This window comes from Lygodium microphyllum, chromosome 6 (assembly GCF_053477565.2).
Source record: "Lygodium microphyllum isolate KBCC chromosome 6, Lygodium_microphyllum_v1.1.10, whole genome shotgun sequence".
In the NCBI taxonomy this organism is placed as follows: Eukaryota; Viridiplantae; Streptophyta; class Polypodiopsida; order Schizaeales; family Lygodiaceae; genus Lygodium; species Lygodium microphyllum.
This window is the reverse complement of record NC_141140.1, coordinates 42,309,974-42,329,304: the sequence shown is the minus strand read 5'-3', so window position 1 is coordinate 42,329,304 and position 19,331 is coordinate 42,309,974.

Sequence of the window (19,331 nt, the reverse complement as noted above, 5' to 3'; positions counted from 1 at the left end):
AAAACTAGTTGCATTTTGTCACAATTCACATAAGTACACGATTCATTGCTTCTACGTACGACTAGATTCACAATCCCTAACTTTTCTTGTTAAGGCCAAAAGGCATGTTAAATTTCGGCATAACTTCCATTGATCCTACTAGGACTTGCATTCACGAAATCATGCTCACAATTCTTTTTCTAAGCTTTTTAAGATTTCATGCTTAAATGAACCATGCAACCTTTCCCTAACTACATCTCTTGATGAATGAAATTCTTACGTACGATGAATGTGCAACATGCAATCCTTTCCTAACTACACGTAGTTAAATGAGATTCATGCCAATTGAAGCTAGAGTTAACCTATTTAATGCAGCCCTTAGAATTATTTCCATGCTTTGTTATTTCCTACGGGTGATAACGACTTCCTTAATGAATCATTACCAAGAAGATTTATCTAAAAATGTGACATGCCATTAATCTTTCCATGCCTAGTAAAAGGTGTACCTCAATAATTTCAACCTTGTAATGAGGCAACAGTTGTCCTAGGCTCGTCACTTTTGAATGCACAAAAGGAAACTTACTGATAAGGTCCTAAAAATGCATAGACACCTTATGTTCTTTTCATTCATTCCATTGAACGTACCAATGATCAATTTTCATATCTTGAGCTAATTCTAGTAAATGTTCAAATAGCCAATTCATTTTCCAATTGCATTTAACTTGACTAGGTGAATTTGAACATCCATGGGTGCTTCCTAATCCATGAAGTTATCGTGACTAATTCAATACTTTTGTGTGGAATCCAAATAGATAAAACCTGGACTTGTGGACTCCGGGAAATATCCACGTAAATACTAGGAGAAGATCCTCCCGCAGGCACGCCTTGTGACTTTTTAGGGCCATCGTAGGCATGATTTCGACTTGTGGTTTGCCTTCGCGGTCTACCAATTTACTCACCTTGGTATGTAGCCTTATGATCTTTTCCTTTCTCCATCGTACATAGGAGATTCCTTCGCGGGACTTCAGATGAACGGTGCTTGCGGAAAAGGGCCTTTATGAGCTTCTTAGGAAGAAACCGGGGTGGCTAGGAATGGGTTTACGGATGGCTTGTGGGCTTTGAAGCCTATTTGCGGAAAGGCTCTTACGATGGGTCTTGCGGGAAGGGAGCTTTATAAGCTTCTTCTTCTTCTCTTCAAAATCCCGAGGCTAGGAATGGGCTTATAGGAGATTAGTGGGAAGGGGGCTTAGGAAAGCCCCCTTAGAAGCTTCTTAAAGAAGCTTCTAAGAAGCTTCTGGTGTGGCCAGATCCGACGTGGAAGAGGGAGGGGTAGTAATGGTAGATGTTGAGTGGGGAGAAAATTGGCAGCGGCCTGACACGTTGGAGTCGATAGTTGGTGATCTCTGTGGGGCGAGCACAATGGCGGTCTCCTGTAGCATGGCGTCCTCCCAGTCTGGCGGCGATTGGCATCCATGGTAGCAGCGTCTACGACGTCCTCTCCACGCAGCACTGGCCTATGCTTTCCCCTTCTTACCCCCTGAGGGGGGGTTTTTATAGGTGAAGGGGGGGAAGGGGCCTCCACTACGTGGCCACTGCATGGCATCTCCCCCTCCTCATGCAGTCCACATCTCACTAAGCCCATTCCCTTCCCTTAGCCACGCATCGGCTGGGGAAAAATTAGTAAAAATATTTGCAATAATTTGCACATTATCCACTTAACCCCCTCCCAAGAGGGTGTTTACCCACGGTTTGTGGATTTTGAACCCCCAGGCTTGGTTTGTCAATGCAGAGGTCTCGATTGCCACGCATGCAGGTTACGGAATAAATTGTCGGTAATTTCTATACGGAAGATGCCCTTGTACAGGGTTTACGTGGTGTGCGAAAAGTCAATATTCATGAGCGGGAATATTACATTTCTAGGCCGGTATTTGATTTCAAAATCATACTCCTCCAGCACTTCAATCCACTGACGTTGCCTCATGTTGAGTTCATTCTGGGTAAAGATCCACGTGAGACTTTTATGATTCGTCACTAGGGTATACTTGTTACCCAGTAGGTAATGTCTCCAAAGCTTTAGAGCATGGATGACAGCTAACAGCTCTAGATCATGGGTAGCATAATTCTTCTCATGGCTCTTCAGTTTCCTTGAAGAGTATGCTATGGGATGGCCTTCTTGCATAAGGAAACATTCTAAGGCAAGTGTGCTAACATTGATTACTACTTCGAACTCCTTACCAAGGTCCGGAAGTTTCAGGATAGGTGCTCATACCAAACTTTTCTTTAATCTATCAAAGCTGGATTAATCAGTGGTTGACCATGCAATCGATGTTTGCTTCTTCAGTATATCTGTTAGAGGTGCTACAATCAAAGCATAGTTTTTGATAAAGACCCTATACCATCTTGTCAATCCAAGAAAACTACGTATTTCTTTGACAGTTGTTGGTATTGGCCATTCTAGAACATCTCTGCCGGATCCAGTGAGATTCCTTCCACTGAAACAATGAATCCCAAATATTCAATCTGAGGTTTGAAGAATGCACACTTCTTCATCTTGGCATAAAGTTTGTGTGCCCTCATTGTCTCAAGGACAATCCGAAGCTGGGGTTCATGATCTTGTTCCTATTTGGAGTAGACTAAGGTATCGTCAAAGAAGACGAGTACGAAGTCATCAAAAATTGGCCTAAAGATATCTTGCATTAACTTGTTGAAGGTGGCAGGTGCATTTGTCAGCCCAAATGACATGACTAGGAACTCAAAGTGTCCATATCTTGTGTTGAATGTCGTCTTTAGAATATCTTCCTCCTTGATCCTTATCTGATAGTATCCAGACCTGAGATCAATCTTAGAGAAGATCTTTGCACCTTGAAGACGGTTAAGAAGTTCATCTATTCTTGGAATAGGATACTTGTTCTTAACGGTTGATTGATTCAACCCTTTGTAATCAATACACAGTCGAAGCATTCCATCTTTCTTGTTCTGGAACAACACTAGAGCTCCCCATGGTGAATTGCTAGGATGGATGTAGCCGTGATCTAATAGTTGCTTGAGTTGCTCCTTTAGCTCAAATGCTTCTGGGATGGACTCTTTGCAATTGGCGTAGCTCTCGACACTAGCTTGATCTCATGATCAACTTCCCTTTGAGGCGGAAGTTCTATCAGCTCTTCAGGAAATATGTCAGCGTACTCCTTTAGCCATGAAGGTTCTTCACTAGACTCCTAATTCTAATCTAGCTTGTTAAGGTTAATCAAGTAGACAGGTAGCCCCTTTTTGAATCCCTTTATAATCCGAGATGCTTTGTCCAATTGAATTTTTGGCTTTCCAGCCTCTCCTTGAGTTGTGACCAATTCCCCTTCAGAGTTTCGAAAGGAAACTTGGCCCTTTCCACAATGAATGTGGGCGTCATTAGGTTTAAGCCAATCCATTCCGAGCAAGCACTCATGGATACCTAGGTTCATGACCCTGAATCTTACTGAAGTCGACTTTCCTCTGAGAAAGAATTCCACCTTAGCAGTTTGCGTGGTATAAGTGACCTCACGACCATTTGCTAATTCCACAAGCAAGGTAGGTGCTTCTATTGTGGCTATTCCTAATCTTCTTTCACAAGCTGGTGAGATAAAGGAATGCATACTACCACAATCAATCAAGGTTTTGAAGCCTTTACCTTGATAATATGATGGTGTCTGAATCACCGAAAACTGGCAATTCGGGCCTTTCTTGTGAAGGGTGGCATGGATTGTTGCCCTTTCAAAGTCTGCTTCCATGGTTGGGTCTTCTTCTTCACACATTTTCCTGTTGGCAACACAGATGGTTCTTCCTCTGCCCGGGTGGCAGCTCCTTGGCCACAAGCGGTTCCTTGGAAAGGTCCTTGACATTGTCCTCCGCAAAGTTTGGGACATTGCCTTTTGAAATACGGAGCTCGTTGCAATGGAAGCGACGGAGATTGCGGCCATTATCTTGGGTGGAAAAAAAATTATTAACATTGTTGGTCCTTGCTTTCTTCCTTTGTCCCCGGTTTTGACCTTGAACTCTCTTTGCTTGGGACCGATATACTCCTTTGTTCTGATCATTATAAGACTAAGTCTTGATATTTCTTGGCTTGGTTTGCACTTCCTGAATTATGGGCACAGCTCGAATGAGTGCGTCCTGAAGGTCTGTTGGGAGCTTTGATTCGAGGCGGGTACTTACAGGTGGGTTTAAGCCGGCACAAAACTTTGACACCTGTTGTGTCATATCCATTTGTGATGCATACTTCAAAAGAGAGACAAACTTTGAGTAGTATGCATCAAGAGTTAGAACCAGTTGTTTCAGCTCATAGAACTCATTCATTTTCTGCGTGCAATATGCAGGTGGTAAGTATCTTCCTTGCACAACTTTTTTCAGTTTTTCCCAGGTAACGGATCCCTCTGAGATCCCTTGGTCTCTGCACCATTTCTTCTACCAAATTCTGGCTTCGTCGGTGAGCTTCAGCTTGGCGAGCATTGCCTGGTTGGCGGGTACAGTATCGGTCACTTCAAAGTAATCTTTCATGGACTCTATCCAAATCTTAGCATCAGCTTGGACAGTCCTTCCTTTTCCCTCAAATTCTGGCGGCCTGATCTACTTGAGAAGAAACTTCTTCTACTAAATCACGGCCGTACTTGGTGTAGGGTTTGGACTAGGAACCTGTATCTCGGGTTGTGCCTGAGTAAAGGACTCTTAACGTTAACAACTCGCTAATCGTTACTATTATATTTCATATCCAATTCAGCTTTGAGCCAAGAAACCTGACCACTTAACTTTTTATCAATACTCATAGACAAGACAATCATTGATAAAAAGAAGTCTTATTTCATTCATATGGGCATAGCCCTTTCGGAGTACAATATTTCTTGGGATGGTAGAGCAAACTAATACATTAATTCGGGGAGAATAAGGTTGTGTTACATTCAGCTACGTGAACTGGGTAATAGTATGGATTTGGGTCATGGATCTTCAGGAATCGATAAGTCATCGAAAGATTAGGGTATCCTTTCCTTTGGTACCCATTCTTCTCGTAGCGTCCCAACACCTTGATCCTATCGGCGGGGATTATGTGGGTCACTTCCTCGTACACATACGTGTTAAGCTTGACCTTCCGACCATGTAAGGTTGCGTTTACGTGAGCCTCAACAAAAATGAACAGTTTCACGATCTTCAGATCCTCCAACCACTTGATTCTCTTTAGGTTGGTTTGAAGGTACGCAAACCGGTGGGCAGCTATGTAATAGATTCTGGAATCACCCGTCCATCTCCGTTCCACGTACAAAGACGATGGATTTTAAATGCGGTCTAGGATGTTCATCATATCGATCCTTCATCTATAATCCGAGGCATGCATTGTAGTCATAAACATGACGTGGAACACCATGAACCTATTCCATGCTTCATGACTCTGCAAGACAACATCGATAAGTAAGGAAATGTTCTTAACAGCAACATTTGCTTTACTTGTTCTCATTAATTTTTCTTATAAAGACAGATCCTTCCTTGGGCACTCTGATACCAACTATAACGTGTCCACCTGTTGCATGCAAGATACATCTTAGCAGCCCATCGGAAAGAGGGTCTAGAATGCTTCACCCAGCACTCCCATGGAATGTTACGTGATTTGCAATCTAGGTCTTTCCGAGTCTGCCACGTAGCGGAAGTATTCTAGCCGTTCCCACTTAGGACCGACCTAAATAAGGGTTTTCCTAGTGGTCAAACTCCTAAAACGGCAACTAGCGTCGAACCCCAGGCGAACTACTTTACGCAGAAACATCAGGGCTGAAGTGGATTCATGCTGCACTTGGTTCAAGGAGAATGGGAAACAAGAGGGATACAAAGCTCGACCTCTTTGCCATAAGGCATAGTCCCATGCGATTCCCCTAAAACAACATAAATCGGGATTCTAGTAACCTAAACTCTAGGTCAATGCCCTTGCTATTTATTTCCTTTGAGAAGAGCTCATTGCCATGCATTTCACTTGAGAAAAGTTCCCGACCAACGGGAACCACCCACCCGTAGGACGGACCCATCGCCACATCCACCGCACTTTCCTGAGTGTTGTTTTTAGTTGTCTAATTATCTACCACATTTAGTTGGACACGCATAAAGTAGCTTTCTTAATTAACCAGTTAGACACTAGTTCCTTCACGTAATCTTAGCACTTGATATAGAAAAATAGTGCCAAACAAGTTCCTTTTCAACAGGTTATCTTACTTATCTTTGGAATACATCCATAAAAATCCAGCCCATAGGCTAATCCATAAACCACCCAAAGGCTATCCAGTAATCCGCAAGGATTACTAATCCAAGATTCCACCCGTAGACTAGTATCTGGACCTCGAGATCCAATCCCGAGTCACGTTGGCCTCTTGTGCAGGGCCCAGAAGGCAAGGGATTTATGGCCAGAGCCCCACCTGGAACCCAAGCGTCCTCCTGCTCCAAGTAGTGCCCAATAGAGAGACCTCTCGCGGGGGTTTGGTCCACGTTCTTGGCGCGGCTAACAACCCCCTTGGTTAGGGTCAGGCAAACAATCAAGGGTAACTGATGTTGCCTCTCCCTTTAGGCCTTCAACTTGAAGCATTAATTATCTTTCCATCTTTAGTTCCTTGAGCAAACAATGCAAACAATGTTCCTAAACTGTTACAAGCACAATCAATCCAGTGGTCGTTTATTTTGCCAACTGCTAAGGAGTGAATCCTTATCTCTGAATGCATCCAACATTCGATCCGCGATCAGTTGCGACTTGGAAAGATCCCCAAGGGTTTGTTTGTTCACCATTTTGTCCTTGGGTTAGGGCCGTACCCTGTTAAGCTAGCTTAACCAACACCTTAGGTTTCATAAATTAAGACAGTGAATCCTGGCGACCATGTTGCCCTAACTTGATTGATCCTTTGCAAGGCAAATGCATAACTTCCCTTAACTTGGAAAATCAGCCCAAGAAAGGTGACGTAACAGGATGTCTACTCATCCTCTTGCAAGTTAGACTTGCGCTAAAACCTGCCAACCTCATTCCAAGGAATGACAAATTTATCTTGTGGATAGACCACAAAGCCATGTGATGTTGCAACTTGTTGCGCAAGTATCGAACCTAACTCATGGGATCATCTCACCCATTGAACGGTGTTTCCTGGTCAAGGACTTTTGTTTAGACAATATGCAAGGATTAGGGCGTCTTCTTACCCAACCCAATCCTAATTGTACTAGACCGACAACGTTCGGTCCTAGCGATTCCAAACTCAATCCGAGTTTTAGCACTAGGTTGAACGATCCTTAGGGTAGAAACCCTAGATCGTTATTTGCATGAGCGTCCAATTGACCCAACATTCTGTGAATGTGGGTAGGACCTTAGGTTTGAGGGCTTTGATTTGGTGTCCAAGTACGATAATTGGCTGCATTTCTAATGTGCCAAGCCCTAGCTAATACTTGAGGTTTTTATCAAATCGGCTAGTTATGCCTATATGAAACCTTAACGGTTATAATACCACAAATGATTTGGGTAAATTGACCTAGTTGTCTTACGACAAGGACGATTCTTTCCTAGAGATGATAAACTTGATCTAAAGTAGAAAAATAGTTGCAAAATGTCACAATACATGTAAACATGCGATTCATTGCTTCTACGCATCGCAAGGTTTGCAATAACCCTATCTTTCGTTGGTAGAGTCAAAACGCATGATAGTTTGACAAATAAATTTCCTAGGACCTACTAGGATTTACATCAAAGAATCATGCCTACAACCCTTTTTCTAAGCTTTAGAATTTCATGCTTTGATAAACCATGCAACCTTTCCTAAATGCAACTCTTGATGAATGAATTTTTTTTGCATGATGAATATGCAACAAGCAATCCTTTCCTAGCTACAATGTAGTTGATGAAATTCGTTCAAAGTGAATATTATAGGACTAGAGTTGACTTATTCCATTTCCAGGCATCTTTTTCATGCAACTTGCAATGTCCATTGTTTCATTTTTCATGCCGTGCAACGGACGTTAATAATTCCTTCCATGTGAGCCATAATAAGAAGGTTATTGACTAAATGCAAGATCCTCTTTTCCTTTACGACCAATGTACTTAACAATTTCCTAGGCAATATGCGTTTTAGACTTCCACTTTGAAAATGCACGACAGGGCAATTTGCGAATAAGTTCATAGGGCGAGTAAGTGATAACTTTGGAGATGCAAATGCTCCAATTGCATGATATGCACCAATCCCTATCCATCGTTTTTACAGAGATACTTTTGCAAATGTACTTTTATCACTCCTACGTGAATTAATGATAAGCATAAAAATGCATTTTCCCTATGGAATTAAATGTGTTTAAATCCTTTCTTATACGTGGGGTTAAATTCATAAAACCTGAACTTGTGGATCTGCGGTGATGTCCACGTGTAAGTTCGGGGAAGAACCGCACGTAGGCGCACCTGGCGACTTCTTAGGAGCCATCATTGATGACTTGAACTCCAAGGATTACCCTCGCTTCTACGCGTTCTTCCAATAGCCTCAAGATTTGCCTTCTCCCTCGTATGCAGGAGATTCCTTCGGTCTTTAAAAACTCGGGGCTTGTGGGATTCGGGGCTTATGGGAAGGCTTGTGGGAATGGAGCTTTACGAGTCGGTTTTTGAAACCGGGGTGGCCACGCAAAAACAGGGCTTAAGGAAGCCCCCTTATGGAAGCTTCCAAGGAAGCTTCTATGCTTCAGAAGCTTACGTGGAAGAGGGAGGGTTAATGGGGGGGGGGGGGGGGGGGGGGGGGGGGGGGGGGGGGGGAACTTATGATGGTTACGTCAATGGAAATGGCGGCAGCCTGACGGACTGGGCAGGGGAGCGGCTGCATCGGCAGCCTGGCGGCGGGTTCGTGGCGGCAATGGCGTTTTCCCAGCACGGCGGCGTTCGTCAACACGGCAACCTATCGTTTGCTCCTCTCCATATCCCCCACTAAGGGGTGTTTATATAGGCTTAAGGGGGGGGGAGGGGAGAGAAGCCACCACATGGCTAGGGCATGGCTCTCCCCCCATACATCAACTTCACCTCATCACCTCCTTCTCCCACTCCCTTCCCTCCAGCCATGCATTGGCTGGGGGAATTAAAATTTTTTTGCTTAATTTGCATCATTATCGATTTTTTCCCCTTCCAAAAGGGTGCTTCCCCACGGTTATGCAGTCTTGAACCCCCGGGCTTGATTTCACAATGCGGAGGCCTCATCTTTGCGTGTGCGGGGTACGGATTAAGCTACGGGTAATTACGATGAGGGAGATAACCTTGCACAGGTTTTACGCGGCGTGCGGGGAGTCAAGTTTAATAATATTTTTTTGAGTGGAAATATTACACTTTTTGAACCCATTATTATCAGCAATCCTTTCCACCAATATGCGAATTTTCTTAAGAGCATTGTAAGGCTAATTGTTGGAATAAAATATAGACAAAATTTTTGAAATTATAATATTGTATAACCATTAAGAAGGTCTATTGTAGGTATCTAATACATTTGAAAGGAAGCTTATCATTTTTCTCATATTTATGAATGGTAAATGCTTGTGAAGCACAAAACAATGTCATGTTGAGGAAATTGGTGGAGATGCAGACAAAGTGACTACTATTTCACTATTTAAAAAATAGAAGTCATTGTTGAGAAGGTCAAATTGAATAGGGGCATTGGCATAGATAGTAAAATGAGAATCATCTTTGTGTCAAAAAAAGATGGTAAGGTTAGGCACATTCTTCAATAGAATGTCATCATAAATTCTAAAAGTGTGATTTAAATGCTTGAGGATATCAAATATTTGTGTGGTAGGTAATTTTTCACAAAAAGTTATTTGAAGAAGAAAATGTACAAGTTGCACCATGAAGGTGAGAAACTAAATCCCATGGGGATCCCACAACATTGCATTTTTTAATATCAACAAGAAAATAATAAGAGTTATTTGATAATCCATTCATTGAGAGAAATACAATCATCCATAGTTTGAGCTTCTTGTCCTTTTTTAAGAGAGCACTATGAAACTTCAAAGTGGTCACCCTAAATAAAGAGAAAGTGGGCAATATCATGTATAAAAGACATAGTTATAATATCACCAATAACTCTCATTAGAGCGTAGTCACAATTATGTGGAGTATTTTCATATAATTTTGTTATCAATAAAGCAACAATTGAAAATGGATGTAGGATGTTGATAAATGCCCCTTGTTGCAAGTTGAGGGCCCAATAGGATTGGATTTTTAGGTGTGAAATTAAGTAGAGTTTCTCATTAAGCTTACTTGTAATACATTTCATTGTTTCATTGTAAGCATTGAGTATGCCATCCAACCTTAGAGTATAAAACACCATCAGAAGCCTTTTGGGTAAGTTGCATGTTTCTTCTAACAAGATTTCCTAAGATTCCCTCAAAAGTTATTGGAAAATATCCAATTTTAAATAATTGTGTGTGTATATATATATATATATATATATATATATATATATATATTTGCAAGAGATTAAAATCTATGTTTTCTTATGAAATGTTGTAATTTTTTACATTCTCCTTTTAAAAAGCATCCTAAATTTTAATAATTTACATTTTCATAAGTATACGATTGAACACTTATAAGATCCCATATTGTGAAGACATGTGAATTTATAGATTCCATCTTAGTACCTCATTATCGATAATAATAGGGAGTAATTTAGGAATATAACATGTAAGAAGTTCTATCTATATTGTTTCTCATAAACTTGGAAGAATGACAGTATCATGTGTGAAAATCCAAAAGTCATAATAAAGTTCAAGCAACATTGGCCATGGTTATTTATAGGTTAAAGATATAAAATTAGGCACATTTTATATCCTAGTATACTTGGTGATATAGTGTAAAATAATTTATTTCAATTCTTTATTGATGCCCACAAATTATTTACAAATTTTTTTCTAAACACATAAAGTGCAACAAAATTGAAGCGGAATTGCAATTTTTGATGCTCTCTATAATACTGAAACAACAAATTATTTACAATTATTTGTCCTAAACACAAAGTGCAACAAAATTGAAGCAGAATTGCAAATTTTTATGATGTATAGTACTAAAACAACAAATTCTCTACCTTGCATTGTGTGAATACCTACATGTCATGATGGGCTTCCATAGTCTTTTTGTTATTCATCAGTGTCTCTCAGATTATTTGATTCAAAATTGCTTGATTGTAGTCTCAAGTGGTGTTGGAGCTTCATCATAGGGTCAAGCGATATAGCAAATAATCATTGCATAAAACTAATGAGCAACACCCTTTAAAGCCAGAGAGGAGATAAGCGAGAGCGGTTACTCTCTTGACACTTGCCTCTCCAATAGTTTATTGCTAGTGCCCCTACATGCCCACCCCTTGCCATGTCTCCCCTTCTCCAATAGCCACTTTTGCTAATGACACTCCCTTCCTAAGCACCAACTACTCCTATCTACAGAACCCATGTCCTGGCCTGCCGCCCTCCTCTGGCGGCCACTTCTGCTAATAAAGCCCCATTCATGAGTCCTCTAGTAGCCACTTGTGCCAATTATGCCTCCTCCTTAATATCCAAGGCAATCCCCCATTATCATGCACCGATTGAATGATATATTAGTAATACAAATGCTTAATCCATGCAAGGTATATTGGGATATTGCATTCTAGAAATTGAACTTCTTTGAGTCTCTCCTAATGCAAAACTTGGATGTTACATACATGAACATGGCATATTTTGCAAGGACTATCTATGTATAAATACCTATATGTATATGCAAGTAATCACACACACACACACACACACACACACACACACACATGTGAGGCTAACTACAATATATTCTCAACATTGGTAACCCAATGGAGCATAATAGGTGTGTGTTAAAAAAGTGTACAATTTTTAGGTCAAGAGAATTTGTGATTGGCATAAAATGAGATGCATATATATTTATATCAAAAAACCCAAACAAGGGTAATTTATGTACTTGAGAATAAGAAATTTACATTTCAATTTGTAAATCCAACTAAAATTAGGGCCACTATAGTATGATTGGAAGTTCTCTTCAAGCATAAAATATAAAATAAGCTTGAAATTAGGTGCATTTAAGAATTACAAAAATCATTCTTTCTTAAAAAGTGAACTTATCTCAATTGTCAAAAATATGTAATTTTGTACCATCGCATTGATTTTAGGAGTTTTTTTTTAAATCCTAAAAAAGATCCCTAATGTTTCTCGTAAGATGTAATATTACTCAAAATATTTGGAATAGTGTTATAATGAGTATAGATAGAGTGCGTTGTCGTGCTGCTATGCGCACACATTTTTAAAAAAACTAGAGTGTGGCTTTCTTATTGATTTAGAGGGCCAATGCCATTTTAGACATTAGTGTTAGTGTCCATGGTTCAAAAATATTAGATTTTTGGGCAAGTTTTACCCAATTTTTGATATTTTAGATATTATCTCTTGTAAAAATCTATAAAACTGTAGACAACTTCTAGATTATGATAATATGTAAAAGAAAGCATGTAGCTTTCAGCTAATATGAGTGGATTTTATGTAAAAAGAGAGATTGGGAAAATCGCACAACGCACGATTGTTGTTTTCGGGCAGTGAACAACACTTCAAAGTGGGAGATGAAGAAGGAGTGATCTGGCTGAATTCTGGCTAGGTGACCTGGTATGTTACCCCCTTTTTGGAGCCAATGGAAGGATCAGATTGGTGATTTGAGCATCATAGAGAAAGGTATTATTTTATACACGTTTTTGAGTTTTATCTTCTCATAATGCAAAAATAAATTGACACGCTTCATCTCTGTTAGTATTCTTATACATTTTCTATTTCTCTATATGAGTATTCTTCTACGTCTTCTATTTCTTTGAACCCCTTCTCTTCCGTGGGCTGATTTGGGGTTGATATCTTCAGCTATATTCAAAGATTTAGCTAAAGCAGTGTTCTTTTAATTCATTTCTTACTCTGTAGAAGACATCCTATCAAAATATGCAAGTTTTTATGTGCTCCTATGGCAAGGCAATGTTTGTAGATCATTCATAGATGCTTTGAGTTGAATTAAGAGGAGTTTTTTCTCTTATTTCTTGGCTATGGTAACTTATCCTTATTAGGAACTCGATTTGAAGCTCTCTTGAAGCAAGTCTCTTTGCCCTACAAGCCTTATAATTGACTTATAAGCTTTTGTCCCTAACAGTCTACATTGATGTAATAATGCAAAGTTGATTCATGCTATGGCATCATGTATGAATTAAGAGATGCAGAGTTTTTTATGATACATGACATCATATTGTACTTGATTTTATAATTTTTGATTGCTCTTATAATCAAACATGAGTGCTTGTGACATAATAATTTGCTGAACAAGAAAAAGTCTATGCTTTTGCATGAATTCATTTAGACCCAATGCAAATTCTCCTTTTCAGACTTTGACTTTTTGCCCTTTACTTTAAAATTTTCATGCCCTTTTCCTATCCCATCCGTTTTCCACAATATATGTCTATGTGCTTCATTGACTTTGGTTTGATTTATTGATTCTGATTTGATTCACCTTACCCACCTTACCCCCTCGCTTTCCAGCTTGAGAAAAATCCTTCCTAGGATTTAGGGTCAGAAGGTTAAGGGATTTCCGCATGGAGGTGTAGGGGTTACTTGCGAAGGAGCCAAGTATAGAAATTGGGAGTGTATTCCAAATGAGCTTTGCGGTCTAGGTCAGAGGGTTTAATCCCCACTTGGGTGATGTATGTGAGAACATCTGTTAGGAAGTCACCCGAGTTGACTCGGCTAGCAATGTGTAACTCCTCCTCGGTCAACAAACAATCGAGGTAGGGGTGTCCTTTGATGTTTTCTTCTATAGGATGTCCTCGTAGAGTGGTAAACACTCGATATGAGGTTGGCGTGACATATGTGGGGTCGTACTCAACTGTTTTGATAGCGCGGCGTTGCTCAGCGTTGGTTATTATTCGGCATCCTTCAACTTCCCATTGTAACCTAAGAGCATACCAATGCTTTAAGAACTGGGATTCCGTCTCAGCAAGTCGTGACAGTGCTGCAACTTCTTGGTCAGTGATGGCAGAAGTGGTTCGCTGATCATAGGACGTGATGAGGCGTTGTTTGATTGCCTTTGCTTTGGAGATCTCATTGTTGAGCAATTTAGCAGCGGAGGTAGCGGCTTTTGCAAATGCGAATTCAAACGTTTCCCAAGAACAAGGCATTGTTTGAACTTCGGTTACGAAGGATTCGTCCAATAGGCCTAAGTCCAGGTGATCATAGCTCAAAGCTAGCGACACAAAAGTGGCATCCAGTCGCTTAATGCAATCGACCACGTCATCCCCTATTTCTTCAGCTAAATCAGCGGCTAGTGTGAGAAAGGACTTCCTCTTGTAAGAAGACCTAAGGCCTGCGGCGGGTGGTTAGGGTTTGATAGGACTTGAGCCTTTGGCAACAAAAAGTTGCGGTGGTGAGTGTTCTTCAGCTTGCGATTGGGTTGCTGAGACTATGGCTGGGTTAGCAACAGCCTCGAGTGATGGCCTGCTGCTTCCAGGATGGGTTTGGGGAGTCGGATCGACTCTAGCGGGTGATGACTCTTGTGACGGTAGCTGTCACTTGGGTCGATAGGCTTGGGTGACTCTCTTGCATTCGTGTGTAGATGAACTTGATAGTTGCAGGTCAGGGAAGCTCTACGGCTTGTGGTTTTGAGGTTTTACAGTTTTTGGGATGATCAAGCTTGAGGCAGGCGTATGAGTGGTGCCTTTGGCCATGTGGGCCTTAGGTATCCATAGCCAAGCATTGCCCTCATAGTAGCCCTGTGCGTACAAGAGGGCTTTGGGGACCCATCGTTGATTGATTACGCGTCTATTCCTGTAACTGCGTTTGGGCCTGCTGGGTTTAGAGTTTCGAGTCTTATGAGGGTAGGAGCGTCGACCCCGAGGCGGGTGTTGTGGCTGTTTAGGCATCCATTGAAGGCGAGGCTATGGGGCCTTAGTTTTGGCTGATATGGATTGCGGTCTATGAAATTTGGGGAGTGGCGGCCGCGCACTACCCGCCTCCTTAGACTTGACTACATATGTTTCTATCTGTGGCTTTGTGGCCCGGGATGAGGTCGCGCAGCCCTTGTTGAAAGCTGTGACAATGCGAACATTGCCTATTGTGAGGTGGATGCGCAACTTGTAATCCACATTGCAGTGGGTCTGCTTTTTGAAAGTTCACCCCCGCAGTGACTCTGTGCCTGTGTTTTTAGCATTTGGCAACACGTAAAAACTCATTGGAACAGTCTCAGACTCGATAGAAATGGCTGCTTTGAATTTTCTGAGTAGTGCATAGGAATGGGCCCATATGGGCTTAATTTGGCAATGGTGGATTGAAGTTGTGGTTTGCCAAGTGGAGTCCAATGATCGTGGGTTAAGACATTGAAGTCAGCTCCCTCGTTGATCAAGGCATTGAAGGCACATGTTTGTTTTGCTGTGACTGTAATACAAAGGTAGGCGGGTTCTATAGCTTCCTCCTCCTCGTCATCGATTTCAGTGAATGTGGCTAGTTGTACTTTGATAGGCGGTTCTAACATCGGTGGCTCATGTAAAGGATGCTTAGGAGAGTAGTACTTCTTGACACGACTGCCATTGAAGAAGCCTATTCCTTCATCTCTTAGGCTCTTAAGTTCGACATTGCCTGTTCGGCTGATTGCATGAACTTTGAAGGGTCCAAGACCTCTAAATTTCATTTTTTGCTTATACCCCTTAACTGAGTAGAGGAGCACTAAGTCACCTTGTTCGAACTCGCGCTGCTTGATGTGCTGGTCAAACCAGCTCTTGCATCGGGCTTTCTCACAAATCAGCGCATGGGTAGCTAGAAGACGAGTCTCCGAGAGGCGTTCGAGCTCAACTAGGCATTGTGTCCATGCCTCCTTCCCTTCCCATCGTTCTTAAAGCGCTATTCTCAGGCTAGGAACAAAGAATTCTAATGGTAGAATCGCTTATGTTCCATATGTCAGCCTAAAGGGGGTTTGACCCGACAGCCGTTTTATAAGCTATTCGGTAAGCCCACAGAGCTGCCATCAACTTGTTGTCCCAGTCGCTGCGTGAAGAGAGACAACCTTGGTTAGGACATTGACAAGAATATTATTCATTGATTTAGCCTGGCCGTTTGCCTGAGGGTAGTATGGCGAGGATTTGCGATGGATGATGAGGAAGGTGGACAGGAGATGCGCGATCACTTCACTGATGAAGTGCGTGCCTTGGTCACTGACCAGTTCGATGGGGCAGCCAAATCGTGAAATCACTTGCTCCCATAAGAACTAAGCAGTCATTCTAGCATCGTTTTTTCGTGTTGCTCTCGCTTTTGCCCATTTAGTGAGGTAATCCGTGGCCACAATGATGTACTTGGCCTGCGAATACTGTGCCGTAGGATTGATGGGTCCAATGAAATCAATTCTCCATTTTTTGAAGGGTTGTCGAGTAATAACTGGGGTTAATTCCATTTGATCCTTGCAAATTGGGACCTTCGTCTGCTGGCACTCATCACAGTGCTTGACGAATCGTGCTGTGTCGTGGAAAAGCGTGGGCCACCACAGTTGAGACTGCAACACTTTTCATGCTGTCGTGTCTTCGCTAAAGTGCCCTCCGACAATGCTGCTATGCGCTTCTGAGAGCACATCGTGCATCTCATATTCGCATATGCATCTGTGCAACAATCCGTCTTGCCCTAGCCTATAGAGTTGGCCTGCAATCAACTGATAGGGCTGGATTTTAAGGATTAATCGCCTAAGTCGGGCTTTTTCTATCAGTCGTTCAAGCAGTCTGTGCTCAAGCACTTGGACTATGTCATCTGCCCAATATGGCGTTAGATCGGCCTTAAATAGATCTCTCTCACTGGAAAGGTTAAACAGATGGGCGTCGGCGAGTTCATCAGCAACACCTTGTCCACGACTTCTCTGGTGGAAATGCGTGACATTCGATCAGCCAATTAATGTTGTTTTCCCTTCGATACCACCACGGAGAAGTAGAACTCTAAAAGCAGAAGGAGCCATCGAGCTATGCGTCCTGTAGCACAAGATTTGTTTACTAGATAGAGCAAGGCTTGATGGTTCACGAAGAAGGTAAAGGGCATGGCCAAAAGATAATGCCGGAATTTCTTCACAGCGAATACCATGACTAATCCCTCTCTTTCCATCATCGAGTAGTTCATTTTTGTCTCAGTGAGTTGCCTGCTAGCAAAGCTCACTGGATAGTCTAAATTGTGTTCACCAGGTTGGCACAACACTGCCCCCATGGCAAACTTAGAAGCATCGATATGCACGTGGAATGTAATGGTACAATCTGGGGCTCGTAGGATTGGTGCTGTGGTTAGAGCCTTCTTCAACTCTTCGTATGCTCGTTGGCATGCTTCGGTCCATTCGAAGACAATAAGCAGCTTGTACAAGGGTCTTGCAATCGACGCATAATTCAGTACAAACCGCTGATAGTATCCAGTATGGCCTAGGAAGCATTGAACTCCCTTGTAGTTGGTTGGGGGTGGAAGGTCAACGATGACCCTAACCTTCGAGAAGTCAGTGGCAATGCTGTTCTTCGACACCATATGCCCTAGGATACATCCATGCTTCACCCAAAACTGGCACTTTAAGGAGTTCAAGGAGAGACGATATAAGCGAGACCGCTCGAAGACTACTTGGAGTTTGTCTAGGTGTTCAATCTAGGTCGAGTGGACATAGAGGGCGTCGACAAAACCTTCTAACTCCTTGTGAAGCATGTCCTTAAAGATGGTGCACATGTGGCGTTGGAAAGTGGTAGAGGCATTAGTCAACCCGAAGGGCATGACTATGTAGGCAAAGACACCCCACTCAGTGGCGAAGGCCATCTGTTCGCAGGATGTACTTGCACCTAGTTGTACCCTGAGAAGCCATCCACAAAACTGTAGGCTTCCTTGCCTGCCACTCTCTCAAGCATGTGCTCGGTCTACGGCAACGGATAGTTGTCCCTCTTGGTAGCAGCGTTCACCTTCTTGTAATTGACGCACACTCGGATTTTTCCATTCTTCTTCATCATGATGACTATGGGCGATACCCAGTCTGTGTGCTCAATTTTGTAGATGAATCCCGCTCTCTTCAGCTTATCAATCTCTTCCTTGACAGCATGAGCATGTTTTGGATTCATTGGGTACGGTCGCTGCTTGACCGGTGTTGCATCTAGCATCATGGGTATGTTGTGAGTCATGACGCTCGGATCTACCCCCTTAAGCTCTTCTAAGGACCATGCCAACACGTCTACGTACTCTCGCAAGAGAGCGACAATACTCGTTTCTTCTTCATTAGTCAAGTCATCGGCAATGAAGACTGTCGGGGTGTTTCCCCTTCCTGGGCTAGGTCCACCTCCTTGACCTTGGCTGGTCCCTCGATTGGTTCGCTTGTCTGCGCTTGACGTTTGGCACCTAACAGGACTACCACCCTATCCCCTTTTTTGAATTTCGTAAATCGTTTAGGGAGGTCCTGCGGTTTTCGCTGTTCTTCCGTTCGTGTATCCTTGGGTTATTTTGCCTTTTCCTGCCTTAATCGTCTGCGCTTCAGGTGGAGAGGTAGGTCCCCCTTGGTACGTCTGGTTGTGGGCGGTTGAGGGATTTCTAGGTCACTATTCGAACTAACCTCTGATTCAGAGTCGAACCCTCCATCTTCGCTAGAAGAGGTGATCTCCTCTGGTGGGTGCAGTTCAGATGGTGATTCAGTCCTAAACACTGATGTCATTCCTGGCTGGGCTAGTCCTACTTGCTCAAGGTATATGGCTCCTACCTGTTCCAACCAGGCGCGATCACATTCCACGTGCATGACTTCTCGCTCCATCCTGAAGACACTCCTTTTCTACGGCTTGGAGTCTGTGCATATTTGCTCTATTTCTTGTCCTTCAGTGTCGTATTCCATGGTATCTACCTCACTCTCACTTTCATCTCACTGAAGGATTGGCAGTCTTCATATTCGTCATTAGAATTCTCTTCATCAGACTGCTCGCCGTCTCCTAGGGCTTGGTATATCTTTGGTCATTGGTTAGGAACCGGGGCCCAATTAATTATACATGAGGTTTAAGTCATGCACTCTGGTCCATTGCCATTTGGATTCATCTAAGAGATTCTGGAGTGGTTTGAAATTTGCAGCTGGATTGCCAGCTAGCTTGTGCGTTAGGTATTCGAGTATCTCTTGGAGTTCCCTTTTGTTGGTTGGGACTTGGGAGTTGACGGGCTTCGGTTTCCCACAAAGGCTTCCTGCCATCATGCAGATTGGTACGGAGGGTGTGTCGTCAGCCTTGCCGATTGTCTTGATGGCTTGCTCATATGCCTCGTGATCAGAGAACGGTAGGTTGATTGTAGCAAGGACATGTATCCAATCC